The sequence below is a fragment of the Papilio xuthus genome, unplaced genomic scaffold, assembly GCF_000836235.2.
Source record: "Papilio xuthus unplaced genomic scaffold, Pxut_1.1 DF826159.1, whole genome shotgun sequence".
Lineage (NCBI taxonomy): Eukaryota > Metazoa > Arthropoda > Insecta > Lepidoptera > Papilionidae > Papilio > Papilio xuthus.
In genome coordinates, this window is record NW_013532490.1 from 2,094,358 (window position 1) to 2,121,666 (window position 27,309).

At 34.3% G+C, this 27,309-nt stretch overlaps 1 non-coding gene across 1 annotated transcript; it reads left to right on the forward strand.

Moving 5' to 3' along the window:
• Positions 1-19,277: 19,277 nt before the first annotated feature.
• Positions 19,278-19,359, forward strand: TRNAS-AGA (transfer RNA serine (anticodon AGA)). Its single transcript has one exon. It is a non-coding gene; the product is annotated as a tRNA-Ser (tRNA).
• The last annotated feature ends 7,950 nt before the right edge of the window (positions 19,360-27,309 follow it).

Below are 27,309 nucleotides of genomic sequence, written 5' to 3' on the forward strand. Positions count from 1 at the left end.
TATTGACTTCCGAATACATGGTCGAAGGTTCGAATTCACCATACGACTATTATAGTAAACCATAACTTATCAGAAGGATACAAGAAATATTACTATATTAAAAATCAGCAAATTATCTTGTTATCCAATTATTGGTGTAAAATTTTCAATGGATGTAATGAGTCATTTGTTAATAGATACAGAGTTCGTTGTCCAGAAATTACTAGAATTTCCTAAAAACCGACAACGCATCTGCGGTTCCTCTGGCGTTGCGGATGTCCATGGGCGTCGGATCAAATAATATTATGCGATTCGTTGCTCGTTTCCCCCTTCTCCTATAAAAGAAATTTGAATTATACCGGTGTGTAATTACTTAATGCAATTAGAAGGATACTTAATTGAGTTTAACGACCGATGGAATAGGTGATCCTTAGACTACTGAGATGCGAGTCATCGTATCCTTTCACCTTGCAGATGGGTCCCCTGAAAAACATGAATGCGTAGATGTATGGATCTAATTCCATACTCAAGGCCTATGGAACGGGCGTAACCTTATGCGTTCAATAATTATATGATTACGTAACTTTTACAATTATACAATTTTATTTTCACACGTTTATTGGTGGTATAAGTGGCTAGTACGTGAATATTCTTATGAAGAGTTCATTGAATGTATTTTAAAAGTACAGGTCAAAAGTTTGAGTTATTCAGACTTTGCTTCGACTAGGTTTAGGTGAACGACACACGAACGAACGACTTGGCCCGTACATCTAAAATTTTATTTTTCACAAAAGAATATAATACGATTGCTATAAAGTGAGTTTTATTATTAGGTGAAATTTTGTAATTTGTCGAGTCCATCGAGCGCTTGGTGGTTCAGGGGAAAGATGAGGGCAACAGACCACGAGGAAGATCGCCCATGAGGTGGACCGACCAAATCAGAGCGGCTGTAGATGTCCACCAATGTACTAAAAAGCAGCGACTAGGAAGGAGTGGCGGCGCCTGGTAAAGCGGTTCACTGATACTTGATGACCTCGACCAGTCTGCAAAGACTGTAACTATGAAGAAAAAGAATAACTAAACTGCTTGAGTAACGTAGTGGAGGTGTGCCGTTAGATATATTTTCTCGAATTATCAAAAGGACAGTCAGGACAGAAAGGTTATTTTAATTAATTAATTAACAATATACGAATCTGTATACATTTTAATGTAGTCCATAGAACATAAAGTTTTTAGATAGCCAGTTGTATTGCTCATCGCGTTAGCTAAAAATAATGGGGTCGGCGTTTTGTTTTCGCTAAATAATCCGGAAACTTTATATCGTAGTTTCCGCGTGGATTCAGGTCATATGATAGTGTTGAAAATTATCTGAAATAAAAGAAATGTAGGTACATAAAACAAATTTCAGTCACGTGTTGATAGTTTTTTATATATTATCCATATTTTGAGGTTTAATGCTGCGTATAATTTTGTGATTGTGTTATTTAATTGTTATCATGTGTTTTATCAAAGATGATAGTAATGACGATGTATATAATGCAAAGATTTTGGTCTCAGAAACCGACGGTAAATCCGTTGTCTTTATAATTAATGTAAGTTTTACTTGACCATACCTTAAATTTTGTCATGTACGGGTTTCTTATGTTTTTTTATAATTTAAAAAAAAAATATTTAAATTATAAGCAATACCGTGTTAATTTTCCGATATATGATTTATCCACACAACACATTACGCGAGTCAATGTAAAGTGGTCAATTCATACGACGCAATATATGACCATAATTGAGCTGAATCGAGTTCGTATGTTTTGGGCGATAGATGTCGTCGAACTGGCGGCCGTCGACCTTGTCTCAGCGACCTTGCGACGGGGGCAACGACTCATGTATTTTCGGGCTGTTTTTCTTCAAGGAAAATTCCCTATTCTTCACACGATCTCTCCCTCCCCCCGCACTTTGAGGTACTAAAGGCGATAGAGGGGAGGACATTTGAAAACGCAAGGGCCTACAATTCTGGCGGCTCTGGGGGGCAATGTTTCTATCATTTTCACACCTACGCACGTCACCAATGTATTATAACAAGATTCTATATTTTTCAATGGGATACCTTATATTAAACAGAGGAAGAATCAAGTTAGTGTACTTTATTTGTTGTATTTGTATTTTGTACCATACGAAAATTATAATGTTTGACCCCTAAAACATTCGATCACACAACGTAAAAATTCCTAATTAAAAAAATTAGTATACTGTTTGTTGTTTAATGTGCGTCTTATCTCAATAGATATATAATTGCCTAACACCATATTCGAACCTTCAACGTCAAGGTTGATAATCCGTAGCTCAACCATTATTGTCGGGGCTTTTTAAAAATTCAAGATTTGCAGACACGTGGTAGACAGAGTTAGTATCATGCGTAAATATAACGAATAAATCGTGATACCACTATCAGTGTTAACACGACACATACAAATACAAATGTGACGCAAAACATTAAATGACACTTTTGCGAAATGACATTAACACAGTGTCGCAAATTGAACCTTGAAATTACAACATTTTCACCACAAGCCAATAACATTTACTTATCGAAAGATATAGAAAGAAATATTTTATATCAAACTAGCTGTCGCCCGCGACACCGTCCGCGTGTTTGTCTAAAAACTAAAAAATAAAAATTTAGGGGTGGATGACCCTTAACATTGAGGGGGATGAAAAATAGATGTTGGCCGATTCTCAGACCTATTCAATATGCTTACAAAATTTCATGAGAATCGGTCAAGCCGTTTCAGAGGAGTATGGGAACGAAAATATAAGATGACAATCAAACGGGTGACCTGTCACATAACCTTTAGTATGTAGATCTGTTAGGGTAAATGCACTAGATATTGACCAGTGAAATAATAAAGTCGATAGGGGCACGCTTAATTAGTTGTTACTAGCCACTTTTACTTGAATAGGTGAAAAATAATATAGAGAATATAATACTTTGAACTATTATCATGTTTGTGGTCATAATGATCCCATAACACGTATCTGTAAACAATGGAAAAAAAATTAAAGACGCAAATCCCCTCAATAACTAATAAAAGTCATAAATTACCGAGTTGAGTTACCTCCACCCTATTTGCCCTCAATACAATGTACTCTGACGCACACATGCGCAGGTCTATTTTCGGCCTATAAAAACACGGCGTGCGTCTGTGTGCTCGTGTACGCACAGTGTATCGTGATGGGAGACGTCAGTGTGTGCATTATTATATTACAAAGGTCGTCAACCGGCGAATTTTCGGTGGTGTGGACTGTTGCACAATAATTCTACGCCTTGAACGTTCTGCCCAATTTACGTTGACCCACCCTACCCTGTGATTCATGTTTGAAATTTCAGCTAAAATGTACTATGTAAGGTACGCTGAGGTCACTTTTGACTGGTCGATACGTGTTTAAAGAAAATGAAAATTTTAAAGTAATTTCTAATTTTCATTATTTTTGACTATAAATAAAAAATAATACTAAGGGATGTCGCAGATGGGTAATAAAGTAATTAGTGAAATGAGAAGATGTATGACGGCTTGGATTAACCGTGAGACTCCACTGCCCACAAACATTTTCAAAAACATATCGTTTCTTCCGACAAATGGAGTAACTCCCTCATATAGATCTTGTACTAGCTGTCGCCCGCGACTTTATCCGCTTGGTATTAAAAAAATAGTCTATATGTATGTGTTCTTCACATAGATCCTGTACTAGCTTTCGCCCGCGACTCTATCCGCGTGGTATTAAAAAAAATAAGTAGCCCATGTGTTCTTCCAGGCTATGTTATATGCCAAGTTCAGCGAAATCTATGCAGTCTTTCTTTAGACATCTAAAATCCATTAATTCATTATTTAAACCAAACTACGCATTATTAATATAAGTAAGATAAAATGTAACTCTATTCTTCAGAGGAATTGATAATATTGTTTGTTTTTCAAAAGAATGACAGGTGGCATAGTCATTTCAAGATATTTTCAATTTGTAGTATGAAAAACGTTTATATTATGTATTGTGAATTCACAAGTTTACATAATATTTGTAATCCGAACAGATTTAGCAATGGCGTAATGTTAATGCGCATTAATTTGTAAATGATCTAACCTCTTGTTTACATCCTTTACTCTTAAACGACCGAACGATGTAAAATCATGTGATATCGAGCTTATACTGTGAAGGTAAAAAGCCGACTTCATAAGAAAACATTCGCAAACAAAAAAAAAAGAATGAAACAAAAAAAAAACATTCTTAAACAACTAAAACGTAACAAAATAATGTAAAATAAATTTCCCTAATTTTATGAAATGATAACCTCGTCCCCCTTTTTGAAGCCGGCTAAAAATTGTTAAAAACGAGAATTGTTTTTATAAATAACTAGAGGTCGCCTGTGACGGCGTCACGCGGAATTAAAAAAAAACATAATTAGTGTATATGTTCTTCCCTTGTTCTATATGTATGCCAAATTTCATCGAAATCCATTCAGCCGTTCTGGAGATACCTTCAAACAAATATCGTTTATTTTATGACACTTATGACGTCGCGATTAAATGTAAACGTATAATTGGGAAATTAAACGTACTTTGCTTGGGAAAATCCCGTAATATTTGGATTAATTCTATTTAAATAGACATGGATTTTGAGAAGACTTGTTTTGTTTAATATTCTGGTGTTTATATGGTCGTGTCATCGGTCACGTACTATTGAGGAAAATTGTTACTAATTTTATTTCTTTACGCGATCCTTATTTAGTTTCTAGATTTTCTTTTGACATATAATATAAGATTAACGACATGAATGATTTTTTTAATAACATAGTTTATAGTACGGCCACTGTAAAGATTCTTTATTGCATACTAAAACAATTGCAGCATTAATATAGCCATGGCCTCTTAGTTAGGTTAACAACCTGCATTTAAAGAAACAGAGACATCCATTTCAAATGCATCTTACATAATAAAGTGCAAAAGATGTAGCAATTTAAAGGGAAATTAAATTTATAATATAACAAACTAAAAGAAAAACCAACCGAAAGACTATATATGTAATGTCTTTATTACTTGAGTAGCTGTCGCCCGCGGATCCGTCCGCGCGGTATTAGAAAAAAATAATTAGTATCCTATGTGTACTTCCTCACTATGTTCTACATCTATGCCAAATTTCATCCAGTTTCGGTTACCCGATCTTGATATACCTTATAACAAACATCCATCCAAACTTTCACATTTATGATATTAGTAACATGTAGATGAGATTGTTTAATGGTCATATGTTAACATAACTATGACACTAATTATATTCGCACGCAAAGAGCCATAACTTATTTGGTACACCGTACATAGGTCGTTAAACTCGAGGTTTTCGTATCGGAAAGATGTTCATCTCAGTTCATTGAACTCTATTGGAAATGATGTATAATCATGTAACGTAATGATGTATAATCATGTAACGTAATGATGTGACGCATTGTCTTCTGGATAGTGATGTGACGTTGCGAAAACCGACAGACGTGGGTCAGGTTTTTAATCTGCCATGCGGATTGGACCATCGTTTTAGCTGGCAATTATAAAATGTTATCTTTCATTTTTATCGCGATTCTATCAGACGGAAAATCAGGCGAATTATAATGATGATAATAGAACCGCTGTCTTTGCGTTACTCATATCTTGGAGTATTCATCGTCTTCTTTGTCGCTGCAGTCTTTTCAGACTGGTCGTGGTCTTCAGGTATCAGTGACCCGCTTCACAAGCCGCCACTCCTCTCTAGTCTCCAACCTTTTTGTACATTCGTGAGTGTGCATTTCTCCAATAATAATGTGGGTGCATTATTTAATTGATAGTTTTGGTGGACTGCCACACTCAGAGTTTAAATTGGTCACCATAGGATAGTATAAGTGGAGATTTAGTTAGATAAATCTATACTTAAGGGTCTTAGGTATCTTTAGGTAACTAAACTATTTTGACTGTATTACTAAAAGAAAATTCAGTTAGACACTGGTTAGGTGAACACGTGTTTTAACCCTTTGACCGAAGTTATTAACGATATAAGGCTTCACGTGTGCTTAAGTTAAAAATCATTTGAAACACTTTGTTACTTTTTGTGGTTAGACCACGATCACCTTAGTTGAGTGCTTTAGTTTATTTTATCCTGTTTAATGATATCAGAGCGGAAATCCCGATCTATTCGTCACTGGATTCGATCGCTTGTGCCTCTTAGTCACATAGTACAGAGAAAGCTTCCTAGTAATAATTCAAACACTATCCAAATTAATGTAATTAACCGCAAATGACCTGCAAAAAGTTTGTCGGCCAATTACGTGTAATTATAACGAATTAATTCAACGTAATATATGAATCAATACACGACCGCATTGTAACAAATGAATTATATGAGTTTTACTTATTAGCAGGTTATATGAAAACAATTGTTCTTTTATTTACTCTAAATTTTCTTTATTTCATCATTATGGTTATTAGGGTAGTATCTTATATCTTTAAATGAGCAATTCTTGTATATATATGTATATATATAATTGGAATCTCGGAATCGGCTCCAACGATTTTCATAAAATTTAGTATATTATACAGGGGGTTTCAGAAACGATAAATCGATCTAGCTAGGAATCATTTTTAGTAACTTTGGATGACCGAGCTTTGCTCGAGATATTTTACATTAATGCCTGGTTTACATTATGATAGTACAGTAAGATAGTAGCACTGGCCTGGCATAAGTGGTTTTAGCGACTGGTGCCTGTCACTTTTTTGCATTATGCCAGTTCTAAGCGCTGATATTGAGCTTCTTGTCTACTGTACCGGCATAATCTTGTCTTTAGATTAATTACAAATAATTTAGTAGTATTTTCTACTAGATGATAGGGATATTTTACTTCCAGTTTTAGTAAAATTAGTTTTTAATACTTGCGAAATGTCGCCTATTAGACCGGGAAGTGAAACCAAGAGTAATAATATTTTTTTTTATTTCACATTATTAGGGTTCAAATAAAGTGTAGATTCGAACCCTAAACTAGATAAGCTGTATTTGGATCCAAGGACTTCCCTATGTATTATATTTTTTATGCTTAATTCTAATTAAAATTACAATAGTTTACCTCTTAAGTCGTATCTGGGCATTTCCATCTTTTTTTTAGGGAAAACAGTAAATTTTTGTTTTGTTTATCTCGTGTATAATTGAAGCTGCATTCGAAAACCGCAGTGTTTTGTTAGTTTCGAGGAAAATAGTACTTCCATTAATTGTGACTATAGCAATTAAGTTTAGTTAAATTGGGTTATTGTTGCAAATAGGACAATGTATAGATTGAATACAATGAACGACAAATATAGGAGTAAAATATTACATTTAAATCGATTTTTTTTATGAAATGCTTCATTAAAAGATCATCGTCAGCCTTTCCTTTATCCTACTGAGGGTCAATACAGTATGTACTCTTCCATACATATCTATCAGTCGTCATATTTGAATTCCCTAAACACCAATTGACGTAGAAGCCTGTTCTTTGTATTTTGTTTCTAACTGTACTAATACTATTACATAACGCAAGTCAAAGACCGGTCGACCTTCGTGCGGTCGCAAACTCAACGAGTCTCGTGTATTCGCTCAATCTGCTGAGATAGCGTTTTGTTTTGTCACGTCGTATAGTGACAACGTGACAACTCGTTACTCGTGACTTGTCATCAATGTCGTTATTTAATAAAGAAAGGTAAAGTTATACTTATGTAAAAACGGATAAACACTCACGTATATTCGTCTGGTGGCGGCACCGACTAGTTTCGAGCCCATCGGGGGCCCTTCATCAGGGTGAGTGGGACTGGTATTATTTCGAGGTCGCGCCCCGTAACTCACACCGCACCTGCGCTCTTAGGACGCGTCTTGAGGGAACGAGGGCGCGGGGTGCGCCGGCGTCGTCGACGATGTTGATACTAAAGCGTCGGTGGTGTTGCTGTTCAAGTTCAATATACGTGAGTGTTTAGCCGTTTTTATATTGTCTCACGAAAGTTTGAATAATTGAAAGGTAAAATTAATCCAAAATAGAAGGGAAACAATTCCAACTTGCAATCTTTTACCCAATTCATATTTATGAGGTATAAATAATATGAATTTCCATAATTTTAGTTAATATAAGGGGTGATTTCCTTTGTATTTTTAGTGGTTTTCCGTGAAATTTAATTAAAAAAGTTAAAACCGCAAGCGCGAAAAAGTATTAATTTTAAATTGTAACTATCTCTTGTTTTAAATTAAAGTATAGACCTGTAAGGATATCTGCCCCGGTGGACATAAATCACACTAAATTATGATAGCTCACTAGCGCCCTTCTGTCAATGTCAAAATAGTGTTACGTGATCCTTTTCTTACGGTAGGTTTCACATATTTTCAGACAGCATTAACGGCGTTTGCAGCGCCTCTCATCGGCCCAAACCTTGTTTGACTGCGTCCCTATGCTTAGGTTTGACGTGAAATAAATACGTAGATACATAATGTGAGAAAGAAAATCCGAAAATGTGGCAGTGTATTAACCCAACGCTAGCTTGACTAAAATGTCGAAGTTTGTGTCCCCTCACTATTCATTGTGACACTGGACTTTGTAACGAAAGCACGTCATTCGCGCCAAAGGATTCGAATAAATACTGTCTATTAAAATAATAATATGTCGCGGTACTTTCCACTGATGCGGCCACCATTGTTAGCTATAGAAAATTACGGCCTCACGCGCCTAGTGGAATAAGAGTTTATGTTGAATTTCATTCTAATCCATATTGAATAGATAAGATAGTAACAATATAATCGGGCATTGCGTAAGCTTGCGCAACATGTCCCTATCGACTTTTATTTTTACTTTTATCTATAAACGAAATAATCTGTTGAATGTTCATATCGCAAACACATATTTTAAAACCGTAACATCCGCTTAAATGTAGTCTTAAAATAGCTATGAGAATATTTTTAGCGAAAGCATATTAGCTAGCTAATTGTTGGAATTATTATAGAGAAAAGGATGGGATGGGAAACACGACTAAAATTAGGTCTCCGGTTCGCACATTTATCAGACTGTACGCGGAATCACTTCCACTTAACGCCTGTCTTCTGTGTGTCTTGGTATTACACCGGTGTTCTTACAAAAGGTGTTGTTGTGAACTCTACTAATGTTAAGTAATGCGTGGCTATAAGTAAGAATGGTGTGAATAAAGTCAACAGAAATTTATGATAATAAAATCGGAAAGATGATGATTCTTAGCTATTTGTAGAAAAAAGTAAAGTATCTCAAAATCGCCGTGAATGCCATATTACCGCCCACTTACGTCTCGTCACCCCTCGTACCCGTACACGTACACACGTATTTATACAACGAGCGACGAAGCTACACTATTTTCGATATTCGCGTTCGAATATTTCGCAGCGTATACTTTTTTGTACACCGTACACGCGCGCTGCAGTGACGTAATCGGACTCAGGTTTCATGTTTTTGGCCACGAGTTGTAGATTTATTTATAAATTTTATAAATTTAGATATTGAAAGTAGCTTGTTGTTAAAGTGACATAATTTCTTTTTCATATAATCAAGTATTTATTTGATATAATTCAATCAACAACCATGTAAGCCTAAGAGGTTTTTATTCCCATTGGCCGATTGATAAATAAGCCGATCGGTCCAACGGAACACATTAACTTCCTATCAGTCATGTAACAAATATCTATATTTCCGAAAATATCATATCAGAATTAATTACTATCTACAAAATTATGCGAGAAAGATAAATTATGATGGCTCATAGGAATGGTATTTCAAGTTACAGGCGTAATACTTAATCTGACTAACTTCAAAATGTCTACGTACTTTTATAAAAGAAAAGTTAAGCATGCCTTAGGCTGAAAACTAGTACTTTAGTCAATATCAGTGTCAAGAATAGAATAGGCATAGTTTGATGAATATGTTATCACACCTTTATCGCTTTCGCATATCAAGGATAACATAGTAATGCAATTAGTTATTAGTTTACATCACACTTTATGATATCTTTTACTCAGTAAAGACGTAGGCACTTATAACACATCGATAGATTATTGTATAATATATTTTTAAAATAATAGCTATCGCCTGAGATTCTATCCGCCCGTAATTAAAAAAACGTAATTAGCCTATGTGTTCTTCCGGACTATGTTCTAAATCTATGCAAAATTTCGAAATCCATGCGGCCGCTCCGGAGATCCATCTAAGCATTCGCATTTATAATATTAGTAAGATCAATATTTTGCTATAATCACTTCATAATTCTAGAAATACAGTAATAAAACTTACAGATTTTACAGAAATTCTTTAACTTACAATAAAAAATATAACTGTATCGAAATTAAAAAAAATGTCTTGATAAACAATTCTTCTAATTCCACGAATATTGATTTCAAAACAAACCAAATTATCAAGATTTTGGCAAAATATTAGCGTTTACACGCAATGTCTATCTTCAATCTTCAATACATAAATAAAATCATCTCCGCAAATACAAATCGCAAAAAAAGCGACGCTTCAAATCTTTATAAGTGTGCCAATGACCTCAACGAACGTGGGTCGTTCGTTCGATCATGAGCGTTGTACTGTACGCGGATATCGAACTTACGACCGGGCGAGCGAACGAGCGTTCGTTCGCACCTGTGTTGGATGTTGCCATTATTACAACTGTTTGCTATCTCAAGATTATTAACTTGGACTTTGATCTTTACGCTTCAAATGAAATCATTACCATTAAACATAACTAACTAGCTGACGCCAGCGACTCTGTCCGTTTGGAATTTAAAAAATAAGTAGTCTTTATGTTCTTCCAGATCATGTTCTACATCTGTGCAAAATTTCATCAAGATCCGTCGAACCATCCATCTAAACATTCGCATTTATAATATTAGTAAGATAGTAAAAAGTTTATTTGCACGAAAATGTGCATATACTTTCAACATCCAATTTGCGAAGGGCGTAAATGATTTGTATCAGTCTAAATTAGAAATAGTAAATGTAACCTTTCTTTCAAACTAAATTATTTAAATTTTAAAATCTTATTTTATTGCATAATGCATAAGAGTTAACTTGATTGCCGTCTATGAATCAGACGAAACATGAAAATGTACTTACTTTATACCTGTATTTAATGATTCACCTCACTATTCGCACCTTATTACATTTAGACGTAAACAAATGTAAATTCTTTGCCAGGCACTTCTTAGATTAATCGGATTTATGAAAATTTCCAAGATAAAGACATCGTAAACAAACTGCGCACTAGTAATCATTTTGGCAAGAGACCAACCGTAAATACATTGTGCAACACGTTCCTAGAAGTTTGGGAGTGACGCAGTGCTCTGACCTTGAACTGACCTCACAGGTCGTAATTTAACCAAAAGTCCACTTTAATAAATTCTAGATTTTTTAAAGTCGGAAATGAATCAATCTTGTCCTTTTATGTATGAATAACCTATGTAGATTGTTATATTTATCTGGAAGACGTTAACATTGCGTGATCCCATTTTGCCAAATTTGTGAAGTCACGAGGAAGTATTTTCCTGGTGCAGTGCAGAGTTCCGGTTCGTTCTAGGAGATCCCGGGACCCTCGCATTCACACTTGGGTTTGCCCACCGAGGGGATTTTAGTAAGTAGGAATTTCACATTATGAAAATTTCCCCCGATGCAAACAAAAATCGTTGTGATATTTAATTATTTTATTTAAGTATTTCATTTCATTTTTAAAATTATTACATTTAAAGTAAAAGGCTTTTATAAAATACTAGCTGTCGCCCGCGACTCCGTCCGCGCGTAATTAAAAATAGATGTTGGCCAATTCTCAGACCTACTCAATATGCTCACAAAATTTCATGAGAATCGGTCAAGCCGTTTCGGAGGAGTCTGGGAACTAAAATTGTGACACGAGAATTTTATACATAAGATTCTTTTGGTATTTTTCTATAACTAGGTAATGTAATGTATTATAAAAACATCGTAAAATAATGAATAGTTACATTACGTCTCGTGTTAAATAGTTTGTGTGTTGACATTAAAGAGTTGATGGAAAATTACAATTAATTAAAAACATTCCATATTTAAAGGAAAACCCAAGCCGTTCTTAAATTATTCCATACAATCTTTGACGCAAATGTTCACGTGCCCCAACAAATAATGTCCATTATAATTATCAAGTCGATCCACTTATTTGTTGCAATGCTGTATACCTAAAGTAAAAAAAAAATGTCACAGAAACCTTTTATGACTTCGTCCGAAAAGCGATTTTGACAAACAAATAAAAAATATTGGAAGTGGTTTGGTAAAACATACTCGTTTATAACCACGTTGACCTTCATAACGTCAATCGACCGATCAATCGCCGGCTGTCAAAGGGTTAAAACACGTGTTTAACCAGTGTCTATCTGTATGTAATATGAGCTAGTATAAAACTGCAATCTTATTTTATTATCACTTATTAATATTATCACATCTACGTCAGAAGCATGAGTCATATTTAGCTGACTCATGAAAATAACGAATTGCCCCAAACACTATGAGTCATACTTTCACCGTATGCGGAGAAACTATATCGCTGTAAATCTATCGACTCTGTATTTGTTTATGTTAACAATATTTATTTTTTACATATAAAATTAGAACAGTCTACGAGTTTTTTTAGCTTTAACTTCATCTATATTTATCAATGTAAAGGGTTCTTCTAACTTTTACTGGTTAAGTTATTTGTGTAAAAATAAAAATAACATTTCAATTTGCAATTCTTGAAATAACTAGCTGATATAGTCAAATCCGTGTGGAATTAAAAAACAATTAGTAGCCTATGTGTCCTTCTAGACTATGCTGTACATCTATGCCAAATTTCAGTAAGATCCATGCAGCCCTTCTGGAGATACCTTCTGATAAACATCCATCAATCGACCTGAACTTTCGCATTTATAATTTTAGTAAGATGAAATAATTTTAACACCTACATATATCATAACAATATCATTTACGTAGTTTTTAATAAAAATCGATATAGAAAAAAGTAACTCTGCATAAGTTAAAAGGATTTTATTACGTTAAATAAATGAATCGAGTAAACATCACGAAAACCAACTAAAGTAATAAACAATTAACTATAACAAAAAGACTTATAAGGATCGATTTACCGCATTAATTAGGTTCTGTACCGGTTTACGTAATTCAAGTATTTATAATTGAAGACGTTATTATGTCATACTTATTTTTGCAATTGTCATGTTTGGGAATACACAATTTGAATATTAAATTTGATTCAGTACTCCATAAAAACACGTACAGAACGGTTTTATAATTACACGTAACATTTTAACTTGGTGACGTCATTCATAACGTCATTGATTCGTCGTCAGAAACCATCTAAGGAACTCCAATTACATTGACCTTCGTCTGTTTTTTATCACGTGGTTTACTTAATAAATTGTGACGTCACATCGCGTGATATTTTTCTGATGTAATAGTTAGTCAAAGTTATAGTGCAAATGCTTGGGGGAATAGATGGATGCTATTATGTATCTCCAGAACCGCTGCATTGATTTCGCTGAAATTTGGTATAGATGTAGAACTGGAAGAACCCATAGACTACTAATTAAGATTTTTTAAGCTCTGCGGACGATCACGGCAGAGAGGTAGTGTAAATTAAATTAAAAGTAGTCAAACAAGGTTTTTACCTTAGATTACGCGTTTTGTAAAAATAAATAAACTTAGAAATAAACTGGACTCATATTAATTTCCGTGAGAGCTAGGCGGGTATTAAGAACATGTATAAAATATCTCTGATTGTGTTTATTAGAATTAAAAAAGCGAAACGTACATATAAAATAGTAAATATGATATAACAAAGCTTTTAAACTTTCGCCGAGTCACAATGTTGACACATAGAAATTTCGAGAAAACGCTCCAGTGTAGTCGGAAAGCTTCGGTGACGCAATAGATGACGTCATCTGCGATTCGTCTTTCCCCATGACGCTACGTAGCTCTCGCGTGTTCTAAGCTTTGCTACGCTGACTCATAACAACCCTTTCTTATGAAAACCCACACGTTTTTGCATTCATTGATAACAGGAATAGGAATTCTGTTACATCAATAATAGAGTTCTTTTATATAATTGGGATTCGATTCACATTTTTAACAAAAGATTATACAGGAGAGAAATAAAATAAGAAAGGTGACATATCTTAATTGTTAATCTGAATACTTCTTTGAATTCTAAAGTGAAATTATTTCTTAAGAAAAAGAACAATATGTTAGAAGTTCATTGACACCTATGGCTACCGAAGACACTGAGACGACAGCCGCATCCGGATCCGGTCGGAAAGTGCGCAAATAGTTTGCGCGGTTTCACCAAACAGAGGGCGCGCGCGTCGCATACAAAACAGCCCATCTGCGTCGGGTGCCCAATGTGGGCCACACCTGTAATGCAAAGAAACGTGCCTTTTCACTCAAATGCATCTCATATTTAAGTTAAAGATATAAATGTAAAAGTTACTTAACTTATGGGTTACAATATTGTAATAAGTTATGTCAGTTTTACTTTTAAAGACTAACTTCATTGGTGATACTCAAAACCATTGTCTAGATAGAGAATCAGTAGAAGAGGAGACAGTGTGAGATTGATAGATCAGTCATGGAAGATGTCACGTCATGGCTACTCTATACGGTGGGGTCCGTATGCATTTTTAAAAACCAGGTCACTTGAGTTTTCCCTGAATCTTAGTGACTTAAGGTATCAAGGTGATGACAATCTGGATATAAACAAAACGTATCTACAAAGTTCATGTTTACATATAATTTAGTTGTAAGTTATAACTTAGCCGGATGTTTTCCCCTTTTCACCGAACAGATGGCGCGCGGCTCGCATTGCAAATGGACGCGCGCGCGAAAGTGATGCGCGTATAGCATTGACAATATAATATAACGGCTTCCATAATATTATACAATGTCAGGACATTCACAGAACAAGCAAAACTTATTTAACAACCAAGTTTTGTAACTTGGACTAACTTAAACATATGGGTAACTTCAGTGGTATTGATAACGATTTTCCCTGCCTATTTCCCCAATATATAAAGTTTAAGTTAAAAACGTATTAACAAATATTTAGTAGATACCATTATAATAGCGCATTATTTCCAATAATATAAGTTTTCGGATATTTTAATTGAAACTTTAACTACGTAGTTCCTTCTTTGCCTGGTATTTATTTATATAATTTGATGTTAAATTAATTAATAGCCAACTTAAGAAGGATATCCGTAATTGTAGTAATCCTTGTCACCCTAATGTCGTAGAAGTTGAAGGTCAATGAACGCTCCTGCGCGAACATAATAAGTGTTACTCTACCAAAATCTGCACTGTGGTATGCAATACATTTGAATATGGAACACTTACGCGTATACTTTTGCAACGCACATCCTTTCTATTTTGAAATTGACGCAACTTTATTACTTTCTACAATCAAAGAAGGATATCTCAACCGCTAAGTGAGGCGCCGCGGCTGGTTCTATGAGTATGACGAAAAAAAATGACATGACAGCTATTGTACAAAAAGACATCATTTTGGTGATAGTTTTTATAAAGTTACTCATATTATGAAATTAAATATCAAAAAACACAGTATGCACATCGTCACAACTCAATACGAATAGTTAGTAAAAATTGTCTCGTGAACTTAACTTAGCATATTTTTAAAATCTTACTTATGCAAATGTTTAGATGGATGGACGGATGGATGTTTTTGATTAGAAGGTATCTCCAAAACCGCTATCGGATCTCGATGGTATTTGGCACACATATACAAGATAGTCTGGAAGAACCCATAGCCTTATTGATTTTTTTTTCGCGTGAACATAGTCGCAGACAACAGCTAGGGTTAACAAACAATTGTGTCATGAAAGTAACTTAGCAGATTTTAAAAATACACTTGGTTTATCATAACGTTTGTATGTACAAGTGAAGTTACGTATAATACAAAAGATCTGAAATGTATGTACACAATTACTGTGTAAGTAAAAAGTGCCAGGTGATCGACCGACACAGTAGAGGTCGATGTTCTAAGCGGGAAAAATTTATTTTTGCATAACATATATTGATTTTATGTTCGTTTTACATTTACATAACTTATGTGTAGATCAAAGCAAGAGAAATTAAGATGCGCTATGTTGGTAACTACTAATATTTATAAATGCGAATGTTTGGATGTATGGATGGATGTTTGTTAGACATATCTCCAGAAGGGTAGCAAGGATCTCGCCGAAATGCTTAGATGTAGAACATAGTCTGGAAGAACACATATGCTACTAATAAAGTATTTTTTTTAATTTCGTGCAGATTTTGGGCTTCAGCTAGTTAAATACTTATAAAATTGATAGCAGTCTCTGCCGAATTTATACCGATTTAAATGCACTAAAGAATAACGCTATTGTAACATAATGTATTTTGGAAGTAGTCTAAAAGCTATGCTTGTAAAGACCAGTGTAACTTTGCTATTATTCCTATTATCCTAATGAATACACATGTATCATTACTTTTTAATTGATCAAGCTTCCAACCATCGTTATCAATCGAATAGATTTTTTGTCTTTATGGCTTGACCTAGTCTGTGGAGTGAGGATGAATTTAGGCATAATGTGGGGATAGTATAGTATATGATCTATGCGAAATATTCGCACAGGTCTATTTGCATAAAGCTTTTGACTGGTTATGTGGACGTAACTGTGAGTGCATTGCCCCGTGTGACGCAACCACTTGCGCAACTCTAGCGAGCCTTGAACTACGCGGGCGCGGGCGTTTCTAAACTGATCGCGTTTTATATTTATACTGGCAATTCGCTCGCGTTTTCACTTATGTACGAGTATAAACAATATAATTTAATTTCAATTGTTTTGTTTGCGAAATTTAAACAAAATTAATATCAAACACTTTTTGAACCTTCGGCTGTGTCAAACATAATTCACATGATAAAAATGATGTGCAGTTTTTTATGAGTTGTAAAAATAGCCGCTTCTATTTTGATTATTTGTACTTTTTATCATTGTACACAGATTATAAAATGTCATGAGATAAGTAAATATTAATTTAAGAAAGTATGGAAATAATAGGTTTGTTTTCTGGAATCGCGCAAATATATTCGTTTGCAGTTCGAATACACAATAGATTCTCGAGTGAGTTCAAGGGCCTTAAAATTTCACAAATTTCACCTTACATAAGACTAAGAACTTTGACTACAGATGACGTCGTATTGTTTACAAGCCATACTTGCTTTCTAAATAATGTAGGTATTGAATTTAATTAGTTAAAAAAAATTCTTGATATTCTTAATTCTTCATATGTTTAGGAAAGTTCTATTTCATTTTAAGGCACTTCCAGTCGAAAGGTTACATCGTTAATAATCGTTCTTAAAATCAATATTAATATCACAGTCTTCACTAATACTCGTATTTTTGCTGGACGGTAGCTTTGACGAACAGTTTCGAATATTTAGGTGTTTGATTTGACGTGTTCCCCATAGTACTATTGAATTGCATCCGATTTACAGTTAGTTATCTTTGCCTTAATCTATTGATCTATAAAATACAGTTTAACTACAATTCGATGTCCGTACCGATGGTGAATATTGACCGTCAGTGTCGTAGGTTACGCAAGTTGTCGCGTGCGCCGGCCAGTTCCTGGCGCGAGTTCCGCGCAGGTTCAAGGCCCGCGTTACGTCAGCTTCCTCGCATTTCTCCTTACGTCACCGACTATATTCCGCCTTTACTACACTCACCATAAAGCAAAAACTCACGGACATTAAAGTGTGGATGGATGTTTGTTACAAGGTATGACAAGAATGCATGGATCTCGCTGATTTTTGGCATAAGTGTAGAACATAGTCTGGAAGAATATCTAGGCTATTATTTTTTTTTTAATAAGAGTCGGGGTTCGCAAATTAATTGATTATTCTATATCGTTTGCTAAATTTGGTACTTTAAAATATGTCAATTCTATACGAGCAGATTATTTTTAAACTACAACAAATTAGAAAGTGTAAAAATAAATTTATCTAAATGCAATTTGTTGTCAACGATTTCATAGTTCTTATCAGATCTTGGCACAATGTTCACAAGATGTCTTAGATTTAGTAAAGAAATCCTACGTAAGTTACTAGCTAAATATTTTCCTGCGAGACTATCCACGTAAAATTTCACAAATAGACATCCTACAAGTACATGCATTGTGCATCGCAACAAAATACTTTCTTCGTTACTAATTGTCGATGTAGCTCTTCCTGCTTTTTATAAATAATGTTGACTTTTTACAATCCTGTTATCAATTGTCAGCTTTTATTAAGACTTATGTAATTGTGTTATTGTTAACTATTGCCGTATTAAGAACTTGGAACATGAACACTGATTTAGGTTTGACGTGAGTTATCCTAGAAACTTTTTAAACCATTAAAAAAGATCATCACCATAAATAAAATTTGTGTTATAATATTTTGTGAAATTATGTATGAGGAAAATAAATATAAAATTAACTAATTAGTTATTAGGAGAGTCACATTAGATTAGATTAGAGATGAAGTATAGTGAACAATACACAGAGGTACCCTTGGTGTATTAAACTCACTGTTAAATTACATGTAGTTCGACAGTAAATTATTTAAAAACCTTCGTAATCGTGTAGCTTTAACTTTTATTACCTAACCTCTTTTTATAAGCTTAAATAAATGACGTAACTTTAAAGCCGCTACAAACTAACACCGCACGTTTGTCGGACGAAGCATGCAAGCGTCACACGTGAGTTCGCTTCCCGTTGCGCAACAGGAAGGCTCGGGGGCGCGGCAGTGAAAGTAAGGTCGTCGCACTCACACTTAGCGCCCGCGCCGAATGTCAATGTGAAACGGACGCTACGGGGGCTTCGCAGAAGGGGGTATTATGAAACGGTTAGCTCTAATGACGTAATTGATTTTTAGTTTACATTTTTCCTTTGAACTTGACTAGACGATGAAAAAAATTATATAAGATCTTTAAGAATTAATTTCTCGTGGAGTTTCCTTGTAGAAAACTTTCGCTACTGGAAAATTCAATATTTTATCCATAACCAAATTACATTAAGAAAGAGTGTACCTAAGCAAGTACAAAAAACTAAGACAGGTAAAGATTATTTTTTTTGAGAGAGTTACGATTTTTTTTTTGTCTTTACATACTTGTTATTTAACTTTTACAAATGTTATTGGGCTATAATCGTATGAGCAGTCGTGGCCGAGCGGTTAAGGCGTCTGACTAGAAATCAGATTCCCTCTGGGAGCGTAGGTTCGAATCCTACCGACTGCGAACTTACATCTTTTTTACAAAGAAAAAAACACCTTTTGAACTTACGAACACGTCATTTATATAGAACATTATGTAATAACAATATTTTTTTCCTAAATTATTATATAAGTAATTTAAAATCCGTAGTCTCGATCTACCACTCTCTCTACGTTACAAATCGTTGTACTAATACTTTACTAACAAAGACATTCATAACATCAGATTGCACTGAATTTTAGCTCTTTGCACATTATAAAAATAAACGAATTATTGTTTCAAATGTGTCCCCTTTTATTATCCTCATCTATATATAAAAAAGAAAGTCGTGTTAGTTACACTATTTATAACTCAAGAACGGCTCTACCGATATGCCTGAAAATTGGTGAGGAGGTAGCTTAGAGCCAGGAGACGGGCATAGGATACTATTTATTCCTTTTTTTTCGAATTTATGCCTTGAAGAGCTGTTTTTTAATTAACTTACTAATATTATAAATGTGAATGTTTAGATAGATGTGATGTGGATGGATGGATGAGTGGGCTACACTAATTATTTATTATTTTTTTTATATCCACTATATTTAATATAATATATATTCTTTGAAAATGATTTCTTTCATAATTATAAATTATGAAAGAAATCATTTTGGTATTACAAGATATCATTTTGAGGTCACAATGATTTGCGTTTGTACGTAATTTCTCGAAATAAAGTTAACAAGATTATAATTCACTGTTTTGGCGTCAGAGCCAACTGTGACATGAGATTATTAAAACGAGGCGACGGAAACTGTTTATAATCGTTATTGATTGTCACAACAATTGGGCACGAAGAAAATCATCTGTTGACACAATCTTTGGACATGGAAACGCGGTGGATAACTTAAATATACTCCATAAACTTCATAAGAATATGTTTTATGTAAAATTATCGTGTAACAATGTTAGTTAACGTATTATTTCGAAATGACTAGACCGAGTTTTATGAAATTTTATATGCATATTCAGAAGGTCTGAGAATCGGCTAATATTTATTTTTTCGGGATAGAGTCACTGGCGATAGCTAGTTACAATAGAAGTAGTAAAGAGCCTTTCAAACATACGTAGTACAATAAAATATTTAGAACATATTATGACTGGGAAATTAACTACATTTAAACAAGATTATCTAGGTCGGTAAGAGAGAAGATGTTGTCGCGTGAGTTCTGATAGACAATATATAAAACCTACATATATATAGCTGATATTTAATACGACGAGACTACAATGCGACAAGGTTCTTGTTACACTTTTGACATCTACAGATACAGTTAGCTATCTTAATTTTGTTTAACTTATGCCCACGAGGACATCACTTTCGGTCTGTAAGTACAAGTATAAACACTAGTGTTTTTCTGTCATTGTTCAAAGTCAACAGTTGTCAAATTTAAACAATACTGTTACATTATTTAAAGCAAAAAGAAAGGTTACATACAACAACCAAATAAACAAAGCGAAACAATTTATTACAATCGCTATTGAAACGCTAGTAAATAGCTCTGTATTGTAAGATACAATCTTTATTGACGCTCGTGGTTTGATGTAAGCATATGTCTGCACAGCTGAGTATTCTACGAGTGGTTGACAATACCCTACCTGTTCCTGCACTTCACGTCTCACCCTTATCTTAAATAGTGTACTATGCAGCATCTAATACCGATATCCCCGTACTTTCTTTCCCGTAGACTATTCAAAATATTACTGGTTTCGCTTATGTATTTCTTTTAAAAATTGTAAATCTGTCAATTTAATTTACATCATTGTAAATCCCTACTGGGTTTTCTATAGACCCCAGATACACTTTAACCACTTCGGTAATTGCTGTTAGTACACTATTCCGAGCCGCTATAAAGTTTGTCTCGCACTATATCCTCACAATCGAGAAGGAGGTGACCGCGATGTGTCGGTGAAATGCGAAAGCGACCTCGCTCGGGCTAACGGTACACTGTATTGTTGCACTAGTATGGAGGCTATAATTACTTCTGTAAATGACTAACACAGAAATGCATATAACAATTTGGACTAAAACATGAATATGAATACTCATAAGTCAGGGTAGGCAGAGATTATAGACTTCCATTTGGTAAAAAGGTGATTGAAGCAAAAGAGTAAAAATTTAAGTTAAGGTTTATATAAAGTCAATTGATAAGAAAATGAAATATTTTGTCGTTATTTAAGTGTATTTCAATTTTAATATGTTTATTATTGAATTTCAATGTCTGTAAGTAACTAATAGACTAGTGTAGATAATGAAGAAAAGTCTTTAATGGTTGAGACATTAAACGGTTTACTCAGTATATATGTACATTAAAGTGCCTGTATGAACACGAGTGTCTTGTCTCAATCTTACTAATATTATAAATACGAATGTTTGGATGGATGGATGTTTGTTTGAAGGTATCTCCAGAATGGCTTGAATCTCGCTGAAATTCGGCACAGCTATAGAACATAGTCTGGAAGAATACATAGGCCACTTATAGAGTTTTTTTAATACCGCGTGGATTATTATAAGAGTCACAGGCGACTTATGTCTTAGCCTATTAGTACCTATAAGTATTTAAATGTTATTACATTTTGCAATAGTGCTTATTTCCTCAGGCAAATTAATAATAGGAATAGAAAATTTTCGTCGATTATCGTTATTCTCTCCCGTGGATTGTAAACACTGAAATCCGTCTACCGTAGCCAGTCACGTTTAAGAATAGTTTTAGAGATAGTGAATAGAACGTAATTAAACTTTTGTTTTGTGAAATTATCGTTTTTCAATAGCATTCATAATTGTATTAAAAATATTCATAACATTTTTAGCAATTAAATTCTCAAAAAATTTAACACAACTTGTCATTTCATGACAACTAAAGGAGTCCTCATATGTTAAATGTAAATAAACACTAAGGTATTGTGCTGAAGGTATTAGACTGACAGTTCGTTTCTTACACCAAAATCTCCGCATAAAATCGTCATATCCGTTATTATCTATGACAGAATAGAGATAACAGTATACATATAGTTTTACTGTGATTTTGAACTCACAAAGGCAATAGTTTGGGCTGTACAAATATAGCGTCCACACATCTCAATTAAAGAAAGTGTCACGCGAGTCGAATTGAGACAGACGTAACGCTAGTAAGTGACCCCGTTACGATCACCTTTCGCCGGACTTTCTCCGCTCGTGTGGCCCACTTGCGAGCTGCCTGTTATGTAGGCATTACCATTATGTCGACCGTGAACTGACGCCAAAGCTTTCTTTCCCCTACAACAACAAATGAATCACTGTTTTTATGATTTATTTATCTGATTAGACAGAGTCAGTCGCGATAATACGCGTCAATTACGTTGACTATATTCAATGATTTGATATATGTAGTTATTTGGTTAAGGTGGAATAATATACAACATTGTATGGGATAAAATCTAATAGAAAAAAAAATTGTATTTTAAAATCTTGAATACATATCACGAAGATTGTAGTATAATTGAGTACATAAATGATTAAAAAAAAACATATTTAAAAGATTTTGAAAAAATGAAAAATCAATATTATTTCCTACCTTTTTCTACCAATCTTGTATGTCTAAAATTCTCTTTGAAATAATTGAGAAATTTCTAATATTTTTTGTCAAATGCTATAACAACGCCATCTATAGGTGAATAGCTAGCAATAGTATAGAATGGTAACGAGAGAGGTCCGCCGGATGTCCCAGATGCATATCCCGTTAGCCGGAGAAAGTGGCCTGCAGGGGTTCCGCGGGCAGCGCGGCGCTGACTGGCAGGGGCCGCTGCATCGCCTATGCAAATTATGCAATTACACCTCGTACCAAAATGCCATGAAAACAAATGCTTTTCACGTTCATAGATTATAAATTATATTTGAAAAGTGTCAGATTTACGTTTGTATTATCTGTATATAAATAAATTCAATAATAAACAACGTTCCTAAACTACTAACGCTTGATTATCGATGAAACTTTTATAAGATGTTCTGAGAACGCCAGTAATGGTTTTTTTAAGCATCCTAAAAATCTATCATCATCATCATAATCAGCCTATACTAGTCCACTGCTGGACTGGGGCCTCTCCCATGGCACGCCACTGAGCACGATCCTCGGCCACTAAAAATCTATATCAATGTATAATAATTAATGCTGATTACGTTTAAATAAAGTCGATATAATAACAAATATCTATTTTTTAACCGTTATTTTATTATTTTTGCATAGAATGATTTTATAATATTTATATGTAATAACATATTGTAAATATTATGAGTAGTCTAATGTAAGGATTCAATTTTATTTTAAGTACTAGAAAAACAATCTTATTGCTAATTATACAACTATGGTAATTTTGTTATTTTATGCCATCTGATGTTATCGAGTTATCCCAAATAACGGTATTATGGTAATTTCATTGACTTTCTAGAACGCTGGCGGTTACAATGATTTAAATAACTGTTGATCGCGGCATTGCGATCTCACAATCCATTAATTAGCACACTTTATCGACGCAATAATTAATCACAGGAGAAATTGAAATAATTCGAACATGTCGCATGAACGCAGAAGAAATGCATGCTTATGCAACGAACTCCAATGCAATGCGAGCGATGTAAAAATCAAACGTTTCTAATATTACATACACACGTCTTAGCTTTCTTCGACATACTCCCGAGTAAAATGTTGCTGGCTTAAAAAATAGTGCTTTCTTTTTCAATGTCGACCGAGCGAGATGCCGATATTAATTCTGTAGGATAGAACGAGACGGCTGATGTTATGTTATTGCGTGCAACACCGTGTTCTGTGAACAGCGATGCAAATGTCATATTTCCCGCCAAACGAATCTGTTGTTGTTGCACTAAGCAATAAGGTTGTTTATTTAAGCGATAATAATCAACAACGTCGCGTCGTCGACTCGCGTGCGGTGAAATGTGGGACAATCGAAAGCCTTTCTCCGTTCGGTGGTTAGGTATTTTATTCCGTTAGTTTTTTCGCGGTCGCCATTATACCAATATGGTGGGGTGGCGGCATCATTTTTTCGCTTTGTCACGTTAGATCATTCTCGTTAGATGCTGTTGGAAAGCTGCGTGCTTCGCGGAATCTGAGTCGCATAACTGTACATTGTGAGCGGGGAAATGATGTAATTGTAATAGATTGTGATTTTGCTTAGTTATATTATTTCCTTTTTAATTCTTAGATAGTTTATTGATTCGAATTAAAATAAATTTACATATTTTTTTAGAAATGAATGATAAATTATTGCCGACTTATTCAAAATCATCTTTTCTCGTATTTGAAAACACATTATAATATGTTGCTAGTAGTTGTAGTATGTATGTTACTAATAACTAGCTGTCGCCCGCGACTCCGGCTGTGCGGAATTGAGAACAAACTTAATGAGTAGCCTATGTGTTCCTCCAGACTATCCTCGACACCTATGCCAAATTTCAGCGATATCCATGCAACCGTTCTGGAGATACCTTCAAACATCCATATAAATATTCGCATTTATAATATTAATAAGAAATAGAATTGGTAAAAATATATTTTATTCTTAAAAATAAATGTTAATGTATGTGTAATTTTATTGGTTTGTTTTTAAACATTGTATAAATATTTTTTTAGGTTACAGTCTTAACGATGTCAGTATACATATTGCACCAAAGTCTTGTACGTTTTATTTAAACCTGACCCCGTTCGTGCTCTGAACTTGACCATACTTTACCTGACGTTACGTCTCACGTCGAGATTATTGTCGTGTTTGTAGCTAGTGATGTGAATTACAGCACTCTTACTGGTTATCAATATTTTTGGTATTTTTTTTCTCTTTCCCTTCACTGTACCATATTGTTATAAATTGAAGACAGAATAACTTGACAACTTAAGCCTGCATAGATTATTATGTCATTCAAAATTTTACTTTAAAAATCAAATTTATATCTAATTTAAAATATATTAATACTAGAAAAATGAGGTGCTTTAGAAGGGCTTAAGCTAAAGTTTTCTACTCAAACAGAAGGCGTAAAATACAATGAGATTCCAATGAAATATATTTTTTTTAGTGTAAATAGACTTTTTACTATAGATAAAACATCAAGAAATAAATTTAAATTACTATGCCAAAGCCTAAATCTTAAAGAATAATAGTTTCTTTCTAAAGCATACCACAAAACTATTAAACAGGAATTTATACGCTTTACCTAATTTTTTATACGTCTTTTTTAATTTCGGTCTTGACAGTATAATATTCAGACTTAATTTATAGTATCAGATATAACAGTACGAAGGATACGTTGCACGTCCCTAAAGGAAGAGCAAATGCTTTCTTCACGACTTGCGAGCGAAGTGTGGCGCGCCCTCGTATCTTGCTCCAGTTTACATGACGGATGCGTGTACTACCAGAATGGTTACAGGCAACACAAAACATAGAAAAGAAACAAAAGAGATAAGAGAAACATAAAAAAAATTCTCAGTCTTATGAGTTACCGTTGGTTTTTGGGACCAAAATCTCTGAGTATTGTAAAAAGAAAGAAAGACATTTATTACCAACCAGTACAAGAAACAAAATACACAGCACAGATTTATAACAATAATTAAAAGAAAAGTGTGGTAAAACGAGCCAGCTCAGCGTATGCAGGGACTACATTAACAGTACCTACGCTGGTTATCAGTTGGTTCATTTGTGTCCACCAGATTGTGTCCCCTCACCAGTTATCCTTCCCATGTTTATGTAAATAAATAACTCAGCCTAGTATGTTATATCGTCATCGTTGTCTTAGACAAAACAGAAATAATATGTTTAATAAACTTCTAGCCAGTTTAAAAATTTAAAAAAAAATGGGAACCACCTGCAAGCAAAACCTTTCGATCAAAAAAAAAATTCAAAATTGGAGCACAGGGGGCGGAGTTACGCGGTAACACACATAAAAAAAACATACAGACAAATTGATAACCTCCATCAAACCTTGTATAACTAAGTCATCAAATATGATGATACCATAAGTATTTTTAGGTACCGCTGGCGAGACGCCGTAGAGCTGGATCTGCGGGAGCTACAAGCGATGGACTGGCAGGAGAAGGCGCAAGACAGGCGACTTTGGCGATCTCTTGTGTCGGAGGCCAAGACCCACTTTGGGTCGATGCGCCAGCGGAGTAAGTATAGGTATTTTTGAAATGTGTACATTTAATCATTGAAAAATATAGTATTCAACGAAAATATTCTGCTATTAACAGCAATTCTTGGCAGAATATTCTATTTTTCTCTATAACTATTAACACGAAAAAATATACAAATGTGTCCACATGTTTTGGTAAGATTTACGACATTCTGCCACTTTTGAAGTCAATATTAGTTATTCTCGTAATCATCCAATATGTGTCAAGTGCTTAAACACCAACGCTCATGATATCGAAATGACGTAAGTCCAACATTACAACTCATAACCTAAATTTACAAAAATAGGGTTACAATTTTATTCAAAAAAAATATTAATGCTAATCTTACTTCTTACTAATATTATAAATGCGAAGGCTCCTAAAGAACGGCTGCATCGATCTCGGTGAAATAGGGCATAGATGTAGAACATAGCCGGGAAGAACACAAAGGTTATTAATTCAGTTTAAAGTGACTGCTAGTAGGTTATATTATGCTTCCTAAGTAGACCTCTCAAGTCACAGGGTCTCCCGTGGTGCCCGGGTCTGCGACAGCCTTCCCGAGGCCTTACCGACATCTAAGCGGAGAACAACTCTCTGTGCCTTTCTATCCTTTTGTTGGCTACTTTTGCTTCTGGCTAGTATCAATAACTCGTAGCAATTGATGTAACGGTCGTACTTATAATAACCATTCGGTTAAAAGCTACAAAGTTTTTTTACAATAACAGTTGTTTATATGCTATAATTTAAAACATTCACAAAAATAAATTTTTAGGTTATTTTTTTC